Raw genomic sequence first — 23,528 nt, 5'->3', positions numbered from 1 at the left:
TGACCGGAGGGGATAATTTCATCGCCAATCAGAAGCGGTGTTTGCAGCACTGTCATGTGCATGACAGTGCGACAAACACCCAGTGTTTGGGCAGCTGATCCTGAACGATGCCACGGCATTCCTGGTGAAGTTTGTGTTTGGCGTCCATGCCCAAACAGTAGGTGTTCGGTATAGAGATGAGCGACTTTGCCTTTTTTAGGGTCGAGTCGAGTCGCAAAAGTCGGGTCGAACGAAATCGGCCGACTATAGGGAAAGTCAGGTCGACTGAAACACGAAACACAATGCAAGTCAATGGGGAAGCAAAGTCGGCAGGGAGTGGAGGATAGTAAATACACCTACAGTGCCCATTTCAATGCCAAAAACATCAATTCTTATTACTGACGCTTGTCAACCTTAATTTACTTCTTAATAATAATTATGCATTGAAAACTGGGGGTTATTTGGCTAAAGTTGTGGGGGGTAGGGCTGACTCCAGGCTTTCGTGTGCCCTGGGCCAAAGAGTGTCAGTGCGCCCCTTTAACACATACCACAACTCATGATGCTCAGATACGGCACAGAAATATAGGTATAGTACAATGACAATTACTTCGCTGCTTACATGACATGACTGATCTATTTTAAATTGTACAATAGCTCAAAAAAAGGACAGTATATTACTCCATACAGTATTATGGCCACCACATTGTGCGCCACACAGAATAATAAGCACCATATATTTCTCCATACAGAATAATTGGTCACATATAATGTTCCATGCAGTATATGATGAGCTCCACATAATGCTACAGTATATGATGGTCCCTATGGATGATGCTCCAGTGTGTTATGTGCCCAAATAATGCTCCATATATAATGAGCCCCATTTCTAATGCTCCAGTGTATAGTGTGCCCCATAGATGCTGCTCCAGTGTCTGATCTGCCCCATTTAGATGGCTCCAGTATATGATTTGCCCCATGGATGATGCTCCAGTGTCTTATGGGCCCAAATAATGCTCCATATATAATGGGCCCCATTTCTAATGCTCCAGTGTATAATGAGCCCCGTAAATGCTGCTCCAGTGTCTGATGTCACCCATTTGGAAAGCTCCAGTATATGATGGTCCCTATGGACGATGCTCCAGTGTGTTATGTGCCCTAATAATGCTCCATATATAATGGGCCCCATTTCTAATGCTCCAGTGTATAATAAGCCTCGTAAATCCTGCTCCAGTGTGTGATGTCCCCAATCTGGAATGCTCCAGTATATGATGGGCCTCATGGATGATGCTCCAGTGTATGATGGGCCCTAACAATGCTCCAAATATAATGGGCCCCATTTCTAATGCTCCAGTGTATAATGAGCCCCATAAAATCCTGCTCCAGTGTCTGATGTCTCCCATTTGGAATGCTCCAGTATATGATGGGCCTCATGGATGATGCTCCAGTGTAAGGAGGGCCCAAATAATGCTCCATATATAATGGGCCCCATTTCTAATGCTCCAATGTAAAATGGGCCCCATAAATGCTGCTCCAGTGTCTAATGTCCCCAATCTGGAATGCTCCAGTATATGATGGGCCTCATGGGTCATGCTCCAGTGTATGATGGGCCCAAAGAATGCTCCATATATAATGGGCCCCATTTCTAATGCTCCAGTGTATAATAGGCCCCGTAAATGCTGCTCCAGTGTCTGATGTCCCCCATTTGGACTGCTCCAGTGTATGATGGGCCCATTTTCAAATAACCCAGGCATGGTATGTGAAAAGAGCTCCATGGAGTAATCTGAAGTGTGTGCTGCCGCATCCTTCACTTTTGGTGTGGGTGAAGGACAAAAGGAAAGGGGTTGTTCCTGACAAGAAGCCTGCACTGACGACTCAGTGCTTGCATTTTTTTAAACTTCAGAAGAGGAGGCGATAGAGCTGGAGGCTGTTTCAGCAATGTAAGCCAAAAACAGCTCCTGATGCTCCGGCTTTAAAAGCAGTCTACCTACTCCCAGAAAAGGGAGCCTTACAGGCCTTCCAGAGCTACACCATGACACAGGCTCAACACCTCCTGCCTTAGCTGCTATTGTGTTTTTGGCACTACTAGCAGATGCACCACCACCACCATCAGTACCAGCTGGCCCCCTATGCCCACGTCTGCATCCTCTTCCACTATACTTCCTCATGTTTTGGAAAATGGACCCAAAATACCAGCAGATATATGGTACTGTATCAGAAGCGTACAGCTCTATACAGTCTAGGGATAACAGTAAATATCCATATATAGTTCATGAGTCCAACACAGATGCTCACAGGCTCAGTGTGGATTACACAATAAAATAAAAAGTTGAAAAAGGGTACAGTATCACCAAATACAAGGTATATATAGTATAGTGTAAACATTATGAACCTCCTTATATATTTCAGGTGGCACACACAAACGCTCTCAGGCCCAGTATGGATTACACAAGAATATGAAAAGCTGTAAATGGGTAATGTAACACAAGCGTACAACTGTATACAGTGTTGGGGTAATCTTAAAGCTCCAAATATAATTCAGGAGTAACAGGCACATGTTCACAGGCTCATTATGGATTACACCAGAATCTAAATAGCAAAAAATGTTACTGTATCAGAAGCGTACAGCTGTATACAGTGTTGGCCAAATCTGAAATCTCGGTATACATTTCCGGAGTCACCCTCAGACGCTCACTCAGTCTGGGTTTGACCATAATAAAAGATGTTGTAAAACAGGTACTGGATAACAAGACAGCAAGTATATATATTATAGGGTACAATTGAAATCTCCATATACATAGTCCCGTAGTCACTCTCAGACGCCTACTCAGTATGGATTTGACCGTAATACTAAATGTCGAACAAAGGTACTGTATAACAAGATACAAGCTGTTTCAAGTATAGGGTAAAAATTGGTATCTCCGATTCACTGTATATATAGAAGGCGTAAACCACACACGCTCACTCACTATGGATGATACCATAATAAAAAAATTATTGTGCTAGCAGAAATTTGTGAATTACTCATTGCGGGAAAACCTCCTGGTAGATGTTGCAAAGGTGATGCAGACCCTCAATTAATGTGTCTGTGGAGACAGCAAAAATGGTTCTTTGTGAAGAAAGGATTGCTTTATCGCAGTAGAGTGGATCACATCACCGTTACTCGTCTCCATCAAATTGTGATCACAGGGAGAGATGTAGACATGGTCCTCACTGCCTATCATGATGTGTCTAATCATTTTGGAGTGCAAAAGGCAGAAGCCACAGGCCGTAGGCGATACTATTGGATTGGCATGAGAGGAGACATTGAAAAATGGTGGCAGGAATGTCACACGTCTGTGATTATCACAACTGTGAAAGGTGATCATAAAGCACCACTGCATCCGCTTGTAAGTTGACGTCCATTACAAATGGTAGCCATTGATCATCTGAAGGTAAAGGCCAGCAGCACAGGCCATAGCTACATCTTAACCATCATCGATCAATACACCAAATTTCTAGTGGCCGTCCCTGTGAAGGATTTAACTGGCCAGACTACACAGCGATGGAGCACGGAGAGGTAAGTATTGCAACTTGCAAGTGCTGTGGCCATGACCAAGCAGGGGGGCACACTCGTGGGTGACGGTACTGGCACAGGGCCCCTCATAGTACGCTGGTGTGTCTGACGGCGAGTGGGCCTCCCCACCATCAGAGACACTGTATTGTACTATAAGGGGCCCTGTGCCAGTGACGTCAGCCATCAGTGGGCCCATCCACCTGTTCAGAGCAATGGCACTTGCACGGGTGCACTAGGTGTTGACCCCAGCCATTGGGGGGTGGGCAACCCAGTTAGGGAGTTTTAAAAAATGGCATATGTTGATGTGTAGGCTTGATATTCAGCTGCTGCAAATGGCGGAATTGGGCAAGTCCGAGGAAGAGGATGACAAATGCGAGGCAGTTTTCTGGCAACCTATGTGTCATCAGGGGAAGGTGGGATAAAATCCTTTGAAACCCATGCACGGTTCATTTTAATTAAGGTTAGATCATCAACATTTTGGGTAGACAGACGGGTCCTTTTTTCTGTCAGGATTGATCCAGCAGCACTGAAGACTCTTTCAGGTAACACACTAGCAGCAGGGCAAGCGAGCTTCTGTAAGGCATAGTGTGCCAATTCAGGCCAGGTGTCCAGTTTAGCGGTCCAATAGTCAAAGGGGAATGACCTGTGAGGGAGAAAATTGATATGGGAGAAGTAGTTTGTAATCATAGTTGACAACTGCAGTCTCCTGTCACTTTTAATCGATGCAGTATTCGCAGTAGTGTGAGCGGTACTTGAGAAATCATTCCACAACATGGTCATTAAACTCATCTCCAACGCCGCTTCGGCTGTGTGCACCACGAACACCTCTTCCATTGTGCCCACTACGGCTCGTGGGAGAACCAGCATTGCTGCTGTGTGCTGGGAAAGCCTCAAACAAACGGTTTACCAGAGTTGCTTGTTTGTTGGGCAATATTATCTCTTGGTTTTCCTGTGGCATGGTGTTATGTAATTTGCCTTTGTAGCGTGGATCGAGGATGCTGGCCAGCCATTAGTCATCATTAGAGTTGAGCGACTTTTGGTTTTTTAGGGTCGCGTTTCGTTTCGTGAAACCCGACTTTTCCAAAAGTCGGGTCGAGCAAGATCGTCCGATTATAGGGAAAAGTCAGGGTCGTCCCGAAACACGAAACCCAATGTAAGTCAATGGGGAATAAAAGTCGGCAGTGAGAGGAGGACAGGAAACACACCAACAGTGCCCATTTGAATGCCAAAAGCATCAATTCTTCTTACTTAAGCTTGTCAACCTTAATTAAATTCATAATATAAGTTACGCACTGAAAAATGGGTGTTATTTGGCTAAAGTTGTGGGGGGGGAGGGCTGGCTGCAGGTTTTCAGGTGCCCTGGGCGAAAGAGCGCCCCTTTAACACATACCACAACTCATCATGCTCCGATACGGCAGATAAATAGCGGTATAGTACAATGAAAAATACCTCACTTTTTACATCTCATGACGAGGCCCATCTATTTCTCTATACAGAATCATTGGTCCCATATAATGTTTGAAACAGTATATGATGAGCTCCACATAATGCTACAGTATATGTTGGTCCCCATGGATGAAGCTCCACTGTCTTATGGGCCCAAATAATGCTCCAAACATAATGGGCCCCATTTCTAATGCTCTAGTGTATAATGGGCCCTGTAAATGCTGCTCCAGTGTCTGATGTCCACCTTTGGAATGTTCCAGTGTATGGTGGGCCCCATCTATCATTCTCCAGAGTATAGTGCTCCCCAAAAATTGCTGTCCCAACATTGAAAACAATCAAATAAGTCTCCTCGCTAGGGAATCCCTGTACTTGTCTGGACAGGTGCTGTAGCTTGCTTAACAGCTCGTCAGCCGTTCTCACGCCCAGTATGGATTGCACGTGATTGCACAAAGGTTAGAAAGGGTACCGTATCCCTGGATAACATGTATGGATAGCGTACACATTCAAAATATATGTCTATACAGCATGAGGCAGGCTCAGACGGTGTTAGGCCCAGTATGGATTGCACGTGATTGCACAAAGGTTAGAAAGGGTACCGCATCCCTGGATAACATGTATGGATAGCGTACACATTCAAAATATATATCTATACAGCATGAGGCAGGCTCAGACGGTGTTAGGCCCAGTATGGATTGCACGTCATTGCACAAAGGTTAGAAAGGGTACCGTATCCCCGGATAACATGTATGGATAGCGTACACATTCAAAATATATGTCTATACAGCATGAGGCAGGCTCAGACGGTGTTAGGCCCAGTATGGATTGCACATCATTGCACAAAGGTTAGAAAGGGTACCGTATCCCTGGATAACATGTATGGATAGCGTACACATTCAAAATATATGTCTATACAGTATGAGGCAGGCTCAGACGGTGTTAGGCCCAGTATGGATTGCACGTGATTGCACAAAGGTTAGAAAGGGTACCGTATCCCCGGATAACATGTATGGATAGCGTACACATTCAAAATATATGTCTATACAGCATGAGGCAGGCTCAGACGGTGTTAGGCCCAGTATGGATTGCACATCATTGCACAAAGGTTAGAAAGGGTACCGTATCCCTGGATAACATGTATGGATAGCGTACACATTCAAAATATATGTCTATACAGTATGAGGCAGGCTCAGACGGTGTTAGGCCCAGTATGGATTGCACGTCATTGCACAAAGGTTAGAAAGGGTACCGTATCCCCGGATAACATGTATGGATAGCGTACACATTCAAAATATATGTCTATACAGCATGAGGCAGGCTCAGACGGTGTTAGGCCCAGTATGGATTGCACGTCATTGCACAAAGGTTAGAAAGGGTACCGTATCCCTGGATAACATGTATGGATAGCGTACACATTCAAAATATATGTCTATACAGTATGAGGCAGGCTCAGACGGTGTTAGGCCCAGTATGGATTGCACGTCATTGCACAAAGGTTAGAAAGGGTACCGTATCCCCGGATAACATGTAAGGATAGCGTACACATTCAAAATATATGTCTATACAGCATGAGGCAGGCTCAGATGGTGTTAGGCCCAGTATGGATTGCACGTGATTGCACAAAGGTTAGAAAGGGTACCGTATCCCTGGATAACATGTATGGATAGCGTACACATTCAAAATATATGTCTATACAGCATGAGGCAGGCTCAGACGGTGTTAGGCCCAGTATGGATTGCACGTCATTGCACAAAGGTTAGAAAGGGTACCGTATCCCCGGATAACATGTATGGATAGCGTACACATTCAAAATATATGTCTATACAGCATGAGGCAGGCTCAGACGGTGTTAGGCCCAGTATGGATTGCACGTCATTGCACAAAGGTTAGAAAGGGTACCGTATCCCCGGATAACATGTATGGATAGCGTACACATTCAAAATATATGTCTATACAGCATGAGGCAGGCTCAGACGGTGTTAGGCCCAGTATGGATTGCACGTCATTGCACAAAGGTTAGAAAGGGTACCGTATCCCCGGATAACATGTATGGATAGCGTACACATTCAAAATATATGTCTATACAGCATGAGGCAGGCTCAGACGGTGTTAGGCCCAGTATGGATTGCACGTCATTGCACAAAGGTTAGAAAGGGTACCGTATCCCCGGATAACATGTATGGATAGCGTACACATTCAAAATATATGTCTATACAGCATGAGGCAGGCTCAGACGGTGTTAGGCCCAGTATGGATTGCACGTCATTGCACAAAGGTTAGAAAGGGTACCGTATCCCCGGATAACATGTATGGATAGCGTACACATTCAAAATATATGTCTATACAGCATGAGGCAGGCTCAGACGGTGTTAGGCCCAGTATGAATTGCACGTCATTGCACAAAGGTTAGAAAGGGTACCGTATCCCCGGATAACATGTATGGATAGCGTACACATTCAAAATATATGTCTATACAGCATGAGGCAGGCTCAGACGGTGTTAGGCCCAGTATGGATTGCACGTCATTGCACAAAGGTTAGAAAGGGTACCGTATCCCCGGATAACATGTATGGATAGCGTACACATTCAAAATATATGTCTATACAGCATGAGGCAGGCTCAGACGGTGTTAGGCCCAGTATGGATTGCACGTCATTGCACAAAGGTTAGAAAGGGTACCGTATCCCCAGATAACATGTATGGATAGCATACACATTCAAAATATATGTCTATACAGCATGAGGCAGGCTCAGACGGTGTTAGGCCCAGTATGGATTGCACGTCATTGCACAAAGGTTAGAAAGGGTACCGTATCCCCCGATAACATGTATGGATAGCGTACACATTCAAAATATATGTCTCAGGAGGCAGGCTCAGACGGTGTCAGGCACAGTATGGATTTGACGGCCCAGATTACACAGCGGAGGAGCAGGGAGAGGTAAAGATTGCAAATGCTGGGGCCCTGCCCAAGCAAGGGGGGCCCACTCGTGGGCGTCGGTACTGGCACTGGGCCCCTCATAGTACAGCGGTGTGTCTGACGGCGGGTGTGCACCACCGCCGTCAGAGACACTTGATTGCACTATGAGGGACCCAGTGCCAGTGCCCACGCCCAAGAGTCGGCCTACCCACCTGTCCAGGGCAACGGCACTCGCACGGTGTCGTGCGGTAGGTGGTGACCCCGGCCATGGGGGGGGAGGCAGCACAGTTAGGGAGTTTTAGAAAGTGGCATATGTTGATGTTGGACATTCAGCTGATGCAAAAGGCGAAATAGGTGAAGTACCAGGAAGAGGTGGACCAAAGCAAGCCATTTTTCTGTCACCCTATGTGTCATCAGGGGAAGGTGGGACAAAATCCTTGGAAACCCATGCGTGGTTCATTTTAATGAAGGTTAGATCATCCACATTTTGGGTTGACAGACGGGTCCTTTTTTCTGTAAGGATTGATCCAGCTGCACTGAAGACTCTTTCCAATAGCACACTTGCAGCTGGGCAAGCGAGCTCCTGTAAGGCATATTGGGCCAATTCAGGCCAGGTGTCCAGTTTAGCGGCCCAATAGTCAAAGGGGAATGACCTGTGTGGGAGAACATCGATATGGGAGGAAAAGTAGTTTGTAACCATAGTTGACAACTGCTGTCTCCTGTCACTTTCCATCGATGCAGTATTACCAGTTGTGTGAGCGGTATTTGAAAAATCAGTCCACAACATTGTCATGAAACCCCTGTCTCCAACACCACTTCTGCTGTGTGCACCACGAACACCTCTGCCAAGCTGCCCCCGGCCCGTACGGCTCGTGTGAGAACCATCACCGCTGCTGTGTGCTGGGAATGCCTCAAGCAACCGATTTACCACAGTTGCTTGTTTATTAGCCAATATTAGGTCAAGGTTCTCCTGTGGCATGATGTTTTGTAATTTGCCTTTATAGCGTGGATCCAGGATGCTGGCCAACCAGTAGTCGTCATCGTTCATCATTTTGGCAATGCGGGGGTCCCTTTTTAGGATCCGCAAGGCATAATCTGACATGTGGGCCAATGTTCCCGGTGTCAATGATGCACTGCGAGTGCTGGGTGGAGGAGCACTTTCTGGCAAATCCACATCCCTCCAGTCACGCACAAACCCTGTACCAGACCTTGCCACGCCAACATTTTCACTTGCCCCACGAGATGCATCCTCCTCCCCTAAGTAATCATCCCCATCATCCTCCTCCTCCTCCTCCTCTTCTTCCTCTACTTCGTCCAGGAGAGGTCCCTGAGCAGACAATGGCTGAATGTCATCAAGGATTCCCTCCTCCTCTTCCTCCTCATCAACATTGGCTGCAGACGCCTGCTCCTTAAGGTGCGTCAAAGTTTGCATGAGCAGACGCATAAGTGGGATGCTCATGCTTAGGATAGCGTCGTCTGCGCTTACCAGCCGTGTGCATTCCTCAAAACACTGAAGGACTTTACAAAGGTCTTTCAGCTTCGACCACTGCACGCCTGTCAACTCCATGTCTGCTCTCAAAGTGCCTGGCCGTGTATCCTCCCACAAATGCATTATGGCCTGCCTCTGCTCGCACAGCCGCTCCACCATGTGCAGGGTGGAGTTCCACCTTGTTGCAATGTCGATAATGAGGCGGTGCTTGGGAAGGTGGAGCAATCGCTGCAGCTTCTGCATACGAACGGAGTGTACAGGCGACCGGCGGATGTGCGCGCACAGTCTTCGCACCTTCTGGAGCAGGGCTGTTAACTCCGGATAATTTTTGAGGAAGCACTGCACCACCAGGTTCAATGTGTGAGCCAAGCAAGGTATGTGGCTGAGTTTTGAAAGGGCTATGGCTGCCACAAAATTACGGCCGTTATCACTAACTACCTTGCCTGCCTCAAGATGTACACTGCCCAGCCATGACTCAGTTTGTCGCTTCAAGTACTCGGCCAGCACCTCGGTGGTGTGTCTGTCGCCCAAACACATCATCTGCAACACAGCCTGCTGACGCTTTCCACTAGCTGCTCGATAGGGGGACACATCGTGTGCAACAGTGGCAGCTGCAGATGGAGTGCTCGTATGACTGCGCTCTGTGGACGAGCTTTCGCTTCTGGAGGAGGAGGAGGAGGAGGAGGAGGGTCGAACGCCTACAGCCAACTGTTTCCTATACCGTGGGCTAGGCAGCACTGTCCCACCACCGCTGTCCCCTGTGGACCCTGCATCCACCACATTAACCCAGTGCGCAGTGATGGACACGTAACGGCCCTGGCCATGCCGACTGGACCATGCATCAGTTGTGAGGTGCACCTTTCCGCTCACTGACTGCTTGAGTGCATGGACAATGCGGTCTTTCACATGATGGTGGAGGGCTGGGATGGCTTTGCGAGAGAAGAAGTGGCGACTGGGTAGGTCATAGCGTGGTACTGCATAGGCCATGAGTTCGCGGAAAGCATGTGCTTTCCACCAACCGAAAGGGCATCATCTCAAACGAGATTAGTTTGGCAATGTGGGCGTTCAAACCCAGTGTACGCGGATGAGAGACTGAGTACTTTCTTGACCTACTCATAGTGTCTGGGAGGGTGAGCTGGACTTGAGAGCTGCATATGGTGGAAGTAGCGGTGGACAGGGCGGACTGAGAGAGGGTTGATGATGGTGATGGAGTTGGTGTTCTTTCTGATGGCCTAGAATCAGTCTTTCGTTGATATAACAGTGGGATTCCCTGACTGCTGTGGCCTTGCAACGACACCTCAACATTTGCTGCTGTGCTAACCGGTGGGCTTACAGTGGGGGAAACAATGTAGCGTTGCTGACTACCTTCGTTGTGATCAGTTGCACATGTGGCACTTGAGGTTTGGTGTTGTGTCCACGCTTGCAAGTGCATGCTGGTTAAATGTCTAAGCATGCAACTGGTATTCAAATTTTTCAGATTTTTCCCTCGGCTAAAGGTCTTTGCGCACTTCTTACAGATAACCTTGGCCTGATCATGAGGATTTTGTTCAAAAAAGTGCCACACTGCACTCTTCCTACTTTGGCAGACATTTTGCGGCCTAGCACGCTGTGATCTTTAGACCCTCTGGACAAGCTGTCCAGCAACTCTTTTGATGTTTGGAACCTGTCTTTGGAGTGCTCCGGGCCTGCCAGATAACAGCTGTTGCGATGTCGATGTATGCTGTGGATGCTCCTCATCTGAGCTATTGGAAGCAGCACCCTCTTCCCCCAATGGATGCCAATCTGGGTCAACAGCTGGGTCATCCATCACCTCCTCTTCTATGTCATGTGCACCTTTCTCTGTGTCACCGTGTATGATGGTATAGTGTGCGGGAAGGGGAACCTGAGTCTCATCAGGGTCAAAATCTGGCTCTGTACACTGCGAGGACAATGTAGTGCTCTGAGTGAATGTACCAGCAGAATCATCCATCAGCGGCTGTGCATCAGTGCACTCCATGTCAGATTGATCTTGGCCTGGGTAATTCACCATTTGACTTGATAATCCAGGCATGGTATGTGAAAACAGCTCCATGGAGTAATCAGTAGTATGGCCTGCGTCATCCTTCAATCTTGGTTGGGGTGAAGGACACAAGGAAAGGTGTGGTTCATGAACATGAGCCTCCAATGACGACTCAGTGCTTTTACTTTTTACAACTGAAGAAGAGGAGGCGATAGAGCTGGAGGCTGAGTCAGCAATGTAAGACAAAACTTTTTCCTGATGCTCTGCCTTTAAAAGTGGTTTGCCAACTCCTAGAAAACTAAGCGTTCGAGGCCTTACGTAGCCAGACGATGACGCAGGGTCAGCACCTCCTGCATTCGGTCCTATTTTGCTCTTGCCACTACCATCAGATCCACCACCAACACCATCATTACCAGCTGCCAACCCCCGCCCAATTCCACGGCCTCTTCCACCAGCCTTCCTCATTTTTGGTAGAAATGTAGACAAAATCCAACAAACTATATAGTAATGTAAAACAAGGTACAAGGTGTCTATAGGACAGGGGAGATTTAGAATTTCTGCACACACTTGTGGACAGTGGACACTTTTGGATTGTGTGAGGCCCACTGATATCTGAGCGCTATGTGAAACGCTCGATGGCACAGCTGCCTGTGACCAAAGTGACGAGAGGATAATGGAGATTTTGAATCTCTGCGTACACTTTTGGACACTGGACACTTGTAGATTGCGTGAGGCCCACTGATATCTGAGCGCTATGTGACACGCTCGATGGCACAGCTGCCTGTGACCAAAGTGACGAGAGGATAATGGAGATTTTGAATCTCTGAGTACACTTTTGGACACTGGACACTTGTGGATTGTGTGAGGCCCACTGATATCTGAGCGCTATGTGACACGCTCGATGGCACAGCTGTGACAAAAGTGACTAGAGGATAAGGGAGATTGGATTGCTTTTAAAAAAGCAGTTTGCGGAGCAGTGGGTAAACAGCAATGCCAGCATGTCAGGAAGCCTTAGAAGGCAGCCCAACAACCAACACCACTGATACACCACAATATAGCCTCCCCTTGCACTGCACACACAGTGACTTGTGTGTTGTGCAGGCCAAATCGCTAGCAGCAGAAGCAGTTCTTTTGTCTTCTTCCCTGCCTAACGCTCTCCCTACAGAATCAGCAGCAACCTCTCCCTATACTAAGATCGGCAGAAGTAAGATGGCGGTCGGCGTGCACGCCCTTTTATACCCCCTGTGACGCCCACCAAAGCAAGCCAATCACTTGCATGCCCTTCTGAAAGATGGTGGTGACCCGTGCCTAGGTCATCACGTTGCCCACAGTGTCCGTGGATCCTGATTGGCTGAAAAAGAGCGCAAAACAAACTTTTGAAACGCGACTTTGGCGCGTAAGTCGCCGACCTCGTGGCCGACCTCATCCTAGGGTCGGGTTTCGTTTCATGAAACCCGACTTTGCCAAAAGTCGGCGACTTTTGAATTTTTTCGACCCGTTTCGCTCAACTCTAGTCATCATCCTTCATCATTTTGGCAAAGCCAGGGTCCCTTTTAGGATCTGCAAGGCATAATCGCACATGTGGGCCAATGTTCCAGGTGTCAATAATGCACTGCCACTGCTTGGTGGAGGAGCACTTTCAGGCAAATCCACATCCCTACAGTCATGCAAAAACAGTGTACCTGACCTGGGAATGCTAACATTTTCTCTTGCCCCCTGACAAGCATCCTCCTGCCCAAAATAATCATCCCCCTCATCCTCCTCCTCCTCTTCCTCTTCTTCCTCCACCTCGTCCAGGACAGTTCCCTGACCAGACAATGGCTGACTGTCAGCAAGGCTTCCCTGCTCCTCGTTCTCCTCATTTTCCTCTGGCAGACGCCAGATCTTTAATGTGCGTCAAACTTTGCATGAGCAGATGCATAAGTGGGATGCTCATGCTTATGATGGCATCGTCTGCGTTTACCAGCTGTGTGCATTCTTCAAAACACTAAAGGACTTTACAGAGGTCTTTCAGCTTTGACCACTGCACACCTGACAATTCCATGTCTTCCCACTTTTGGACACTGGACACTTGTAGATTGTGTGAGGCCCACTGATATCTGAGCGCTATGTGACACGCTCGATGGCACAGCTGCCTGTGACCAAAGTGACGAGAGGATAATGGAGATTTTGAATCTCTGCGTACACTTTTGGACACTGGACACTTGTAGATTGTGTGAGGCCCACTGATATCTGAGCGCTATGTGACACGCTCGATGGCACAGCTGCCTGTGACCAAAGTGACGAGAGGATAATGGAGATTTTGAATCTCTGCGTACACTTTTGGACACTGGACACTTGTAGATTGTGTGAGGCCCACTGATATCTGAGCGCTATGTGACACGCTCGATGGCACAGCTGCCTGTGACCAAAGTGACGAGAGGATAATGGAGATTTTGAATCTCTGCGTACACTTTTGGACACTGGACACTTGTAGATTGTGTGAGGCCCACTGATATCTGAGCGCTATGTGACACGCTCGATGGCACAGCTGCCTGTGACCAAAGTGACGAGAGGATAATGGAGATTTTGAATCTCTGCGTACACTTTTGGACACTGGACACTTGTGGATTGTGTGAGGCCCACTGATATCTCAGCGCTATGTGACACGCTCGATGGCACAGATGCCTGTGACCAAAGTGACGAGAGGATAATGGAGATTTTGAATCTCTGCGTTCACTTTTGGACACTGGACACTTGTAGATTGTGTGAGGCCCACTGATATCTGAGCGCTATGTGACACGCTCGATGGCACAGCTGCCTGTGACCAAAGTGACGAGAGGATAATGGAGATTTTGAATCTCTGCGTACACTTTTGGACACTGGACACTTGTAGATTGTGTGAGGCCCACTGATATCTGAGCGCTATGTGACACGCTCGATGGCACAGCTGCCTGTGACCAAAGTGACGAGAGGATAATGGAGATTTTGAATCTCTGCATACACTTTTGGACACTGGACACTTGTACATTGTGTGAGGCCCACTGATATCTGAGCGCTATGTGACACGCTCGATGGCACAGCTGCCTGTGACCAAAGTGACAAGAGGATAATGGAGATTTTGAATCTCTGCGTACACTTTTGGACACTGGACACTTGTAGATTGTGTGAGGCCCACTGATATCTGAGCGCTATGTGACACGCTCGATGGCACAGCTGCCTGTGACCAAAGTGACGAGAGGATAATGGAGATTTTGAATCTCTGCGTACACTTTTGGACACTGGACACTTGTGGATTGTGTGAGGCCCACTGATATCTGAGCGCTATGTGACACGCTCGATGGCACAGCTGCCTGTGACCAAAGTGACGAGAGGATAATGGAGATTTTGAATCTCTGCGTACACTTTTGGACACTGGACACTTGTGGATTGTGTGAGGCCCACTGATATCTGAGCGCTATGTGACACGCTCGATGGCACAGCTGCCTGTGACCAAAGTGACGAGAGGATAATGGAGATTTTGAATCTCTGCGTACACTTTTGGACACTGGACACTTGTGGATTGTGTGAGGCCCACTGATATCTGAGCGCTATGTGACACGCTCGATGGCACAGCTGCCTGTGACCAAAGTGACGAGAGGATAATGGAGATTTTGATTCTCTGCGTACACTTTTGGACACTGGACACTTGTAGATTGTGTGAGGCCCACTGATATCTGAGCGCTATGTGACACGCTCGATGGCACAGCTGCCTGTGACCAAAGTGACGAGAGGATAATGGAGATTTTAAATCTCTGCGTACACTTTTGGACACTGGACACTTGTAGATTGTGTGAGGCCCACTGATATCTGAGCGCTATGTGACACGCTCGATGGCACAGCTGCCTGTGACCAAAGTGACGAGAGGACAATGGAGATTTTGAATCTCTGTGTACACTTTTGGACACTGGACACTTGTGGATTGTGTGAGGCCCACTGATATCTGAGCGCTATGTGACACGCTCGATGGCACAGCTGCCTGTGACCAAAGTGACGAGAGGATAATGGAGATTTTGATTCTCTGCGTACACTTTTGGACACTGGACACTTTTGGATTGTGTGAGGCCCACTGATATCTGAGAACTATGTGACACGCTCGATGGCACAGCTGCCTGTGACCAAAGTGACGAGAGGATAATGGAGATTTTGAATCTCTGCGTACACTTTTGGACACTGGACACTTGTAGATTGTGTGAGGCCCACTGATATCTGAGCGCTATGTGACACGCTCGATGGCACAGCTGCCTGTGACCAAAGTGACGAGAGGATAATGGAGATTTTGAATCTCTGCGTACACTTTTGGACACTGGACACTTGTAGATTGTGTGAGGCCCACTGATATCTGAGCGCTATGTGACACGCTCGATGGCACAGCTGCCTGTGACCAAAGTGACGAGAGGATAATGGAGATTTTGAATCTCTGCGTACACTTTTGGACACTGGACACTTGTGGATTGTGTGAGGCCCACTGATATCTGAGCGCTATGTGACACGCTCGATGGCACAGCTGCCTGTGACCAAAGTGACGAGAGGATAATGGAGATTTTGATTCTCTGCGTACACTTTTGGACACTGGACACTTTTGGATTGTGTGAGGCCCACTGATATCTGAGCGCTATGTGACACGCTCGATGGCACAGCTGCCTGTGACCAAAGTGACGAGAGGATAATGGAGATTTTGAATCTCTGCGTACACTTTTGGACACTGGACACTTGTAGATTGTGTGAGGCCCACTGATATCTGAGCGCTATGTGACACGCTCGATGGCACAGCTGCCTGTGACCAAAGTGACGAGAGGATAATGGAGATTTTGAATCTCTGCGTACACTTTTGGACACTGGACACTTGTAGATTGTGTGAGGCCCACTGATATCTGAGCGCTATGTGACACGCTCGATGGCACAGCTGCCTGTGACCAAAGTGACGAGAGGATAATGGAGATTTTGAATCTCTGCGTACACTTTTGGACACTGGACACTTGTAGATTGTGTGAGGCCCACTGATATCTGAGCGCTATGTGACACGCTCGATGGCACAGCTGCCTGTGACCAAAGTGACGAGAGGATAATGGAGATTTTGAATCTCTGCGTACACTTTTGGACACTGGACACTTGTAGATTGTGTGAGGCCCACTGATATCTGAGCGCTATGTGACACGCTCGATGGCACAGCTGCCTGTGACCAAAGTGACGAGAGGATAATGGAGATTTTGAATCTCTGCGTACACTTTTGGACACTGGACACCTGTGGATTGTGTGAGGCCCACTGATATCTGAGCGCTATGTGACATGCTCGATGGCACAGCTCTCTGTGACCAAAGTGACGAGAGGATAATGGAGATTTTGATTCTCTGCGTACACTTTTGGACACTGGACACTTGTAGATTGTGTGAGGCCCACTGATATCTGAGCGGCGCGCTATGTGTCACGCTCGATGGCACAGCTGCCTGTGACCAAAGTGACGAGAGGATAATGGAGATTTTGAATCTCTGCGTACACTTTTGGACACTGGACACTTGTAGATTGTGTGAGGCCCACTGATATCTGAGCGCTATGTGACACGCTCGTTGGCACAGCTGCCTGTGACCAAAGTGACGAGAGGATAATGGAGATTTTGAATCTCTGCGTACACTTTTGGACACTGGACACTTGTAGATTGTGTGAGGCCCACTGATATCTGAGCGCTATGTGACACGCTCGATGGCACAGCTGCCTGTGACCAAATTGATGAGAGGATAATGGAGATTTTGAATCTCTGCGTACACTTTTGGACACTGGACACTTGTGGATTGTGTGAGGCCCACTGATATCTGAGCGCTATGTGACACGCTCGATGGCACAGCTGCCTGTGACCAAAGTGACGAGAGGATAATGGAGATTTTGATTCTCTGCGTACACTTTTGGACACTGGACACTTGTAGATTGTGTGAGGCCCACTGATATCTGAGCGGCGCGCTATGTGACACGCTCGATGGCACAGCTGCCTGTGACCAAAGTGACAAGAGGATAATGGAGATTTTGAATCTCTGCGTACACTTTTGGACACTGGACACTTGTAGATTGTGTGAGGCCCACTGATATCTGAGCGCTATGTGACACGCTCGATGGCACAGCTGCCTGTGACCAAAGTGACGAGAGGATAATGGAGATTTTGAATCTCTGCGTACACTTTTGGACACTGGACACTTGTAGATTGTGTGAGGCCCACTGATATCTGATCGCTATGTGACACGCTCGATGGCACAGCTGCCTGTTACCAAAGTGACGAGAGGATAATGGAGATTTTGAATCTCTGCGTACACTTTTGGACACTGGACACTTGTGGATTGTGTGAGGCCCACTGATATCTGAGCGCTATGTGACACGCTCGATGGCACAGCTGTGACAAAAGTGACTAGAGGATAAGGGAGATTGGATTGCTTTTAAAAAAGCAGTTTGCGGAGCAGTGGGTAAACAGCAATGCCAGCGTGTCAGGAAGCCTTAGAAGGCAGCCCAACAACCAACACCACTGATACACCACAATATAGCCTCCCCTTGCACTGCACACACAGTGACTTGTGTGTTGTGCAGGCCAAATCGCTAGCAGCAGAAGCAGTTCTTTTGTCTTCTTCCCTGCCTAACGCTCTCCCTACAGAATCAGCAGCAACCTCTCCCTATACTAAGATCGGCAGAAGTAAGATGGCGGTCGGCATGCACGCCCTTTTATACCCCCTGTGACGCCCACCAAAGCAAGCCAATCACTTGCATGCCCTTCTGAAAGATGGTGGTGACCCGTGCCTAGGTCATCACGTTGCCCTCAGTGTCCGTGGATCCTGATTGGCTGAAAAAGAGCGCAAAACAAACTTTTGAAACGCGACTTTGGCGCGTAAGTCGCCGACCTCGTGGCCGACCTCATCCTTGGGTCGGGTTTCGTTTCATGAAACCCGACTTTGTCAAAAGTCGGCGACTTTTGAATTTTTTCGACCCATTTCGCTCAACTCTAGTCATCATCCTTCATCATTTTGGCAAAGCCAGGGTCCCTTTTAGGATCTGCAAGGCATAATCGCACATGTGGGCCAATGTTCCAGGTGTCAATAATGCACTGCCACTGCTTGGTGGAGGAGCACTTTCAGGCAAATCCACATCCCTACAGTCATGCAAAAACAGTGTACCTGACCTGGGAATGCTAACATTTTCTCTTGCCCCCTGACAAGCATCCTCCTGCCCAAAATAATCATCCCCCTCATCCTCCTCCTCCTCTTCCTCTTCTTCCTCCACCTCGTCCAGGACAGTTCCCTGACCAGACAATGGCTGACTGTCAGCAAGGCTTCCCTGCTCCTCATTCTCCTCCTTTTCCTCTGGCAGACGCCAGATCTTTAATGTGCGTCAAACTTTGCATGAGCAGACGCATAAGTGGGATGCTCATGCTTATGATGGCATCGTCTGCGTTTACCAGCTGTGTGCATTCTTCAAAACACTAAAGGACTTTACAGAGGTCTTTCAGCTTTGACCACTGCACACCTGACAATTCCATGTCTTCCCTCAAACTGCCTGCCCATGTATCCTCCCACAATTGCATTACAGCCTGCCTCTGTTCGCACAGCCTCTCAACCATGTGCAGGGTGGAGTTCCACCTTGTTGCAATGTCTATGATTAGGCGGTGCTTGGGGAGGTGGAGCAATCGCTGCAGCTTCTGCATACGACTGGAGTGGACGTTTGAGCGACGGATGTGCGAGCACAGACTTTGCACCTTATGGAGCATGGATGTTAACTCTGGATAATTATTAAGGAAGCACTGCATCACCAGGTTCAAAGTGTGAGCCAGGCAAGGTATGTGTGTGAATTTTGCATGGGCTATGGCTGCCACAAAATTACGCCCGTTATCATTGACTACCTTGCCTGGCTCAAGATGTAGACTGCCCAGCCATGACTCAGTTTGTTGCTGCAAGTAGTCGGCCAGTACCTCCGCTGTGTGTCTGTTGTCGCCCAAAGACATCATCTTTAACACAGCCTGATGATGCTTACCACTAGCTGCTCTATAGTGGGACACCTCATGTGCAACACTGCCAGCTGCGGATGCAGTGCTCGTGCGACTGTGCTCTGTAGCCGAGCTTTCGCTTATGGAGGAGGAGGGTCTAAAGCCTACAGCCAACTGTTTCCTTTACCGTGGGCTAGGCAGTGCTGTCCCACCACCGCTGTCCCCTGTGGAGCCTGCATCCACCACATTAACCCAGTGTGCAGTGATGGGCACGTAACGGCCCTGGCCATGCCTACTGGATCATGCATCTGTTTTGAGGTGCACCTTTCCACTCACTGATGCTTGAGTGCATGGACAATGCAGTCTTTCACATGCAGGTGGAGGGCTGGGAAGGCTTTTTGAGAAAAGAAGTGTAGACTAGGTAGGTCATAGCGTGGGACTGTGTAGGCCATGAGCTCGCGGAAAGCTTCGCTTTCAACCAAATGGTAGGGCATCATCTCTAATGAGATTAGTTTGGCAATGTAGGGGTTCAAACACAGTGTACGCGGATGAGAGGATGAGTACTTTCTTGTCCTACTCAGAGTGTCTGGTAGGAAGAGCTGGACAGGAGAGCTGCATATGGGGGAAATAGCGGTGGACCGCACGGAGTAAGAGGGGGTTGGTGATGGTATTGGTGGTGATGGCCTAGATTCAGTTTTGTGTTGCAAAACCATTGTGATTCCCTGAGTGCTTTCGCCTTGCGACGACACATCAACATTTAGTGCTGGTGGTGTGCTTAACGGTGGCGGTGGTCTTACAGTGGGAGGAGCGATGTAGCGTTGCCGCCTACCCTTAGACGGAGCAGGTGCACATGTGCTGCCTGAGGTTTTGTAGTCCGTCCATGCTTGCAAGAGCATGTTGATTAAATGTCTAAGCATGCAACTGGTATTCAAATTTCTGAGTTGTTTACCTCGGCAAAAGGTCCTTCCGCACTTCTTACAGGTAACCTTTGCCTCATCAGTAGGATTTTGGACAAAGAAGTGCCACACTGCACTCTTCCTACTATGGTATACATTTTCTGGCTTTGCACGCTGTGCTAAGTTAACCGTCTGGCCAAGCTGTCCTGCAACTCTTAGTTTTTGGTCCACGTTTTTTGAACAGCTACGGGCCTGGCAGATAACCGCTGCTGCGATGTTAATGCCTGCTGTGGATCCTTCTCCTTATCTGAACTATTTCCAGTGTCACCCTCCTCCCCCAATGGATGCCAATCCGGGTCAAGAACTGGGTCATCCATCACCTCCTCTTCAAAGTCATCTGCACCTTCCTCTTTACCTTCCTCTGTGTCACTGTGTAAGGTGGTATAGTATGCGGGAAGGGGCACCTGAGTTTCATCAGGGTTATTTCTAACCTTTTTTGGGACTTTTTAGTAGAGATGGGCGTACCCGAACAGTAAAGTTCGGCGTCCGTACCGAACACCTACTATTCGAGCACGGACACTAAACACGGACTGCTCCAGGAAGGTGAAATCTTGATAACCAACCTTGATAAAGCTGACAGCTGAGGGTTGCAGCCCACAGCTATCAGTTATGCCTGGCTGGTTATCACAGATACAGGGGAACCCAAGCCTTTTTTTAAATTATTTATTTAGAGCGCAGATGCCAGCTGATGCATACTCCCGTCAGCAGCTGCCTGCTGTCACTATTATTAGCACCAGCAGGTGGCAGCTGATGGAAGCAGTGGTCCCATGAGCTGATGACAGTGACTGTACGTAAACTTTTTACCTCCAATCACAGCTTCTGGCTTAAGTTGTCATTTCACAGTGTGGAAACCGCCGGCTGCCTGACCGGTGGTAATGATTTTAATGCCGGTCAGAAGCAGTATTTGCCGAGCTGCTATGCACATGACAACATGGCAAACACTGGATATTTGGGCTCTCTATTCAAAGTGAAAGAGGTTCGGGTTTGGATCTGGATACTGTTTTGGTACCTGAACCAAACTTTTTTTTAACTGTCCTGCCAAAGCCGAACATCCATCCATCTCTAGTTTTTAGCACACAAGTTACATGTTTTGTAAAATAAAGTAAAATTTGAAGCAAAACGTCTGGAAATCATAAAGTCATTCCAGGGGGAGTGGAATACATTTGTGACAAATCTTGTGAAAATATGAATCTGGCAAAAACATCTGGATAAACCACCTTCATAGCAGCAAACTGAAAAATTCAAATAAAAAAACATGCAAATACAAGTAAAACAGATGAAAAACAATGCAAATGAAAAGCAGATCATGACACAAGCAAAAAAAATCGTGCAAAAATCTTTCACAAGTACAATAATGAATCAAGTTGAGCCCTACATGTGTTCATTTCTCTTCTTTCAAGTGTTTATGCTCATTCAAAAAAATAAAAAGCTGCTTGTAAAATTAAGTAATGTTAGAATATGTAAAAAAATTTTCTGAGGGCTTACAGGGATTTATGCAAAGCTCAATTCTTTAAGTTCTTGCCAATGGTCAAACATAACAAGACTAGAAATTTGTGAGTATGAATAATGGGAACATCACTTAATTCTTGAACCTACTCTACGCATCATTCCATCTTTGTGATGTAAGTGGGCACAATTTGGATTCAGCACTGCAGAATATATTTTTTTGTTTTTATGCAACATGAAGTAAAATTAATTTCATAAATTAATACAAGAAAAACACAGCACAAGATACAAGGCCCTTAGTATGTCTTGCATAACATTGGTAAATCCTAGCTGCCAGGTGCCCTTATACTATAGTATACTCTTTCCAAATAACTATATTAGTGAATAGCACAGGAAGAAACACATTATCATTAAATTTAATTGAGTTAAATCTGTAACTTTGAAAATGCCAGGAAGTAGATAAAATATTAAAAAAAGACAGTTCATTCCATTCTTTATGCAAAGGAAATGATAATTATGATGGGTTAGGTATTTGTATATCGGTGCAGTTCGATATCTAGTGATATAAAAGACCAATTACATTATGAAATCTATAAAAGAAATAATGTGGTGAAAAGCCTGGAAACTATTTTATGATAACGTGTCATACACTAGGCAATTAGATAAGAAAAATAATTAACCTGTGAAAAGTGTTACAAATGCCATCTACATAAAGATATTTCAAGTCTATTAACTTTGAAATATTGCAATTGTAAAGCCCATTACACTTTACATTTTTTCATCATCTTACTTTTTCCTTTTAAAAAAAAGTTTTTTAAAATCCATTACCATGCAACCTTGTAGTATTGTGTGTTTTATGACTATTATTACAGCCCTAGTGTTAAATATTTCATTTGTAAGGATGAATCAAGGCACAAAATGGCTTATTAAAAATGTTAAATCACTCAGGAGCACAATCTACGTAAAAAGCTGCTCACATTGAGATCAAAAACTTTTTGGATCCTTAAATAGACTCCATACTATATATATACTATATATACTATATATATAATTGTTAAAATTAGGTGTATTAGTAAAATATACAAACTTTCTGTTTTATGAAATGAAACAAGAACAATTTAAATAACTAAATACAACTAATATAACAAGTGGTTTCTCCAAGTTCATAAAAAATGCCACTTTTAGGCTGGTTTCACATTAGCGCTTTTTAAGCGCACGCACGGCCGGGGGTAGCTCCGCCCCCGAGCCGGCTCTCTGCCCAGCGTGCCCGCCCCTTGCTTGTAGCGCCGCCTCCTAGCGCACAGCGGCGCCTGCAATCGGCGCACCCTATCTTTAGCATAGGGTGCGCAGATCGTGCGCAGGCCGTGCGCTAGTTGCGTTTTGACCTGCGCTGCGCACTTTTGACGGTGCGCCGAGCACGCCGAAATCCAAAAAGTTTGATTTTGGCGTGCACGGCGCACCGTCAAAAGTGCGCAGCGCAGGTCAAAGCGCAACTAGCGCACGGCCTGCGCACGATCTGCGCACCCTATGCTAAAGATAGGGTGCGCCGATCGCAGGCGCCGCTGTGCGCTAGGAGGCGGCGCTACAAGCAAGGGGCGGGCACGCCGGGCAGAGAGCCGGCTCGGGGGCGGAGCTACCCCCGGCCGTGCGTGCGCTTAAAAAGCGCTAATGTGAAACCAGCCTAAATGTCTACTGGTCTCTCAGAATAATTCAACCGCTTTACGATGAGTCTTTAGCAATTAGCACAGCATACAATTGTGTTACATTTGGA

The sequence above is a fragment of the Dendrobates tinctorius genome, unplaced genomic scaffold (genome assembly GCF_039654945.1).
Source record: "Dendrobates tinctorius isolate UK_male_01 unplaced genomic scaffold, ASM3965494v1 ptg000008l, whole genome shotgun sequence".
Taxonomy (NCBI): Eukaryota; Metazoa; Chordata; class Amphibia; order Anura; family Dendrobatidae; genus Dendrobates; species Dendrobates tinctorius.
The sequence above is the reverse complement of the archived record's forward strand: the minus strand, read 5'-3'. Positions refer to the sequence as shown.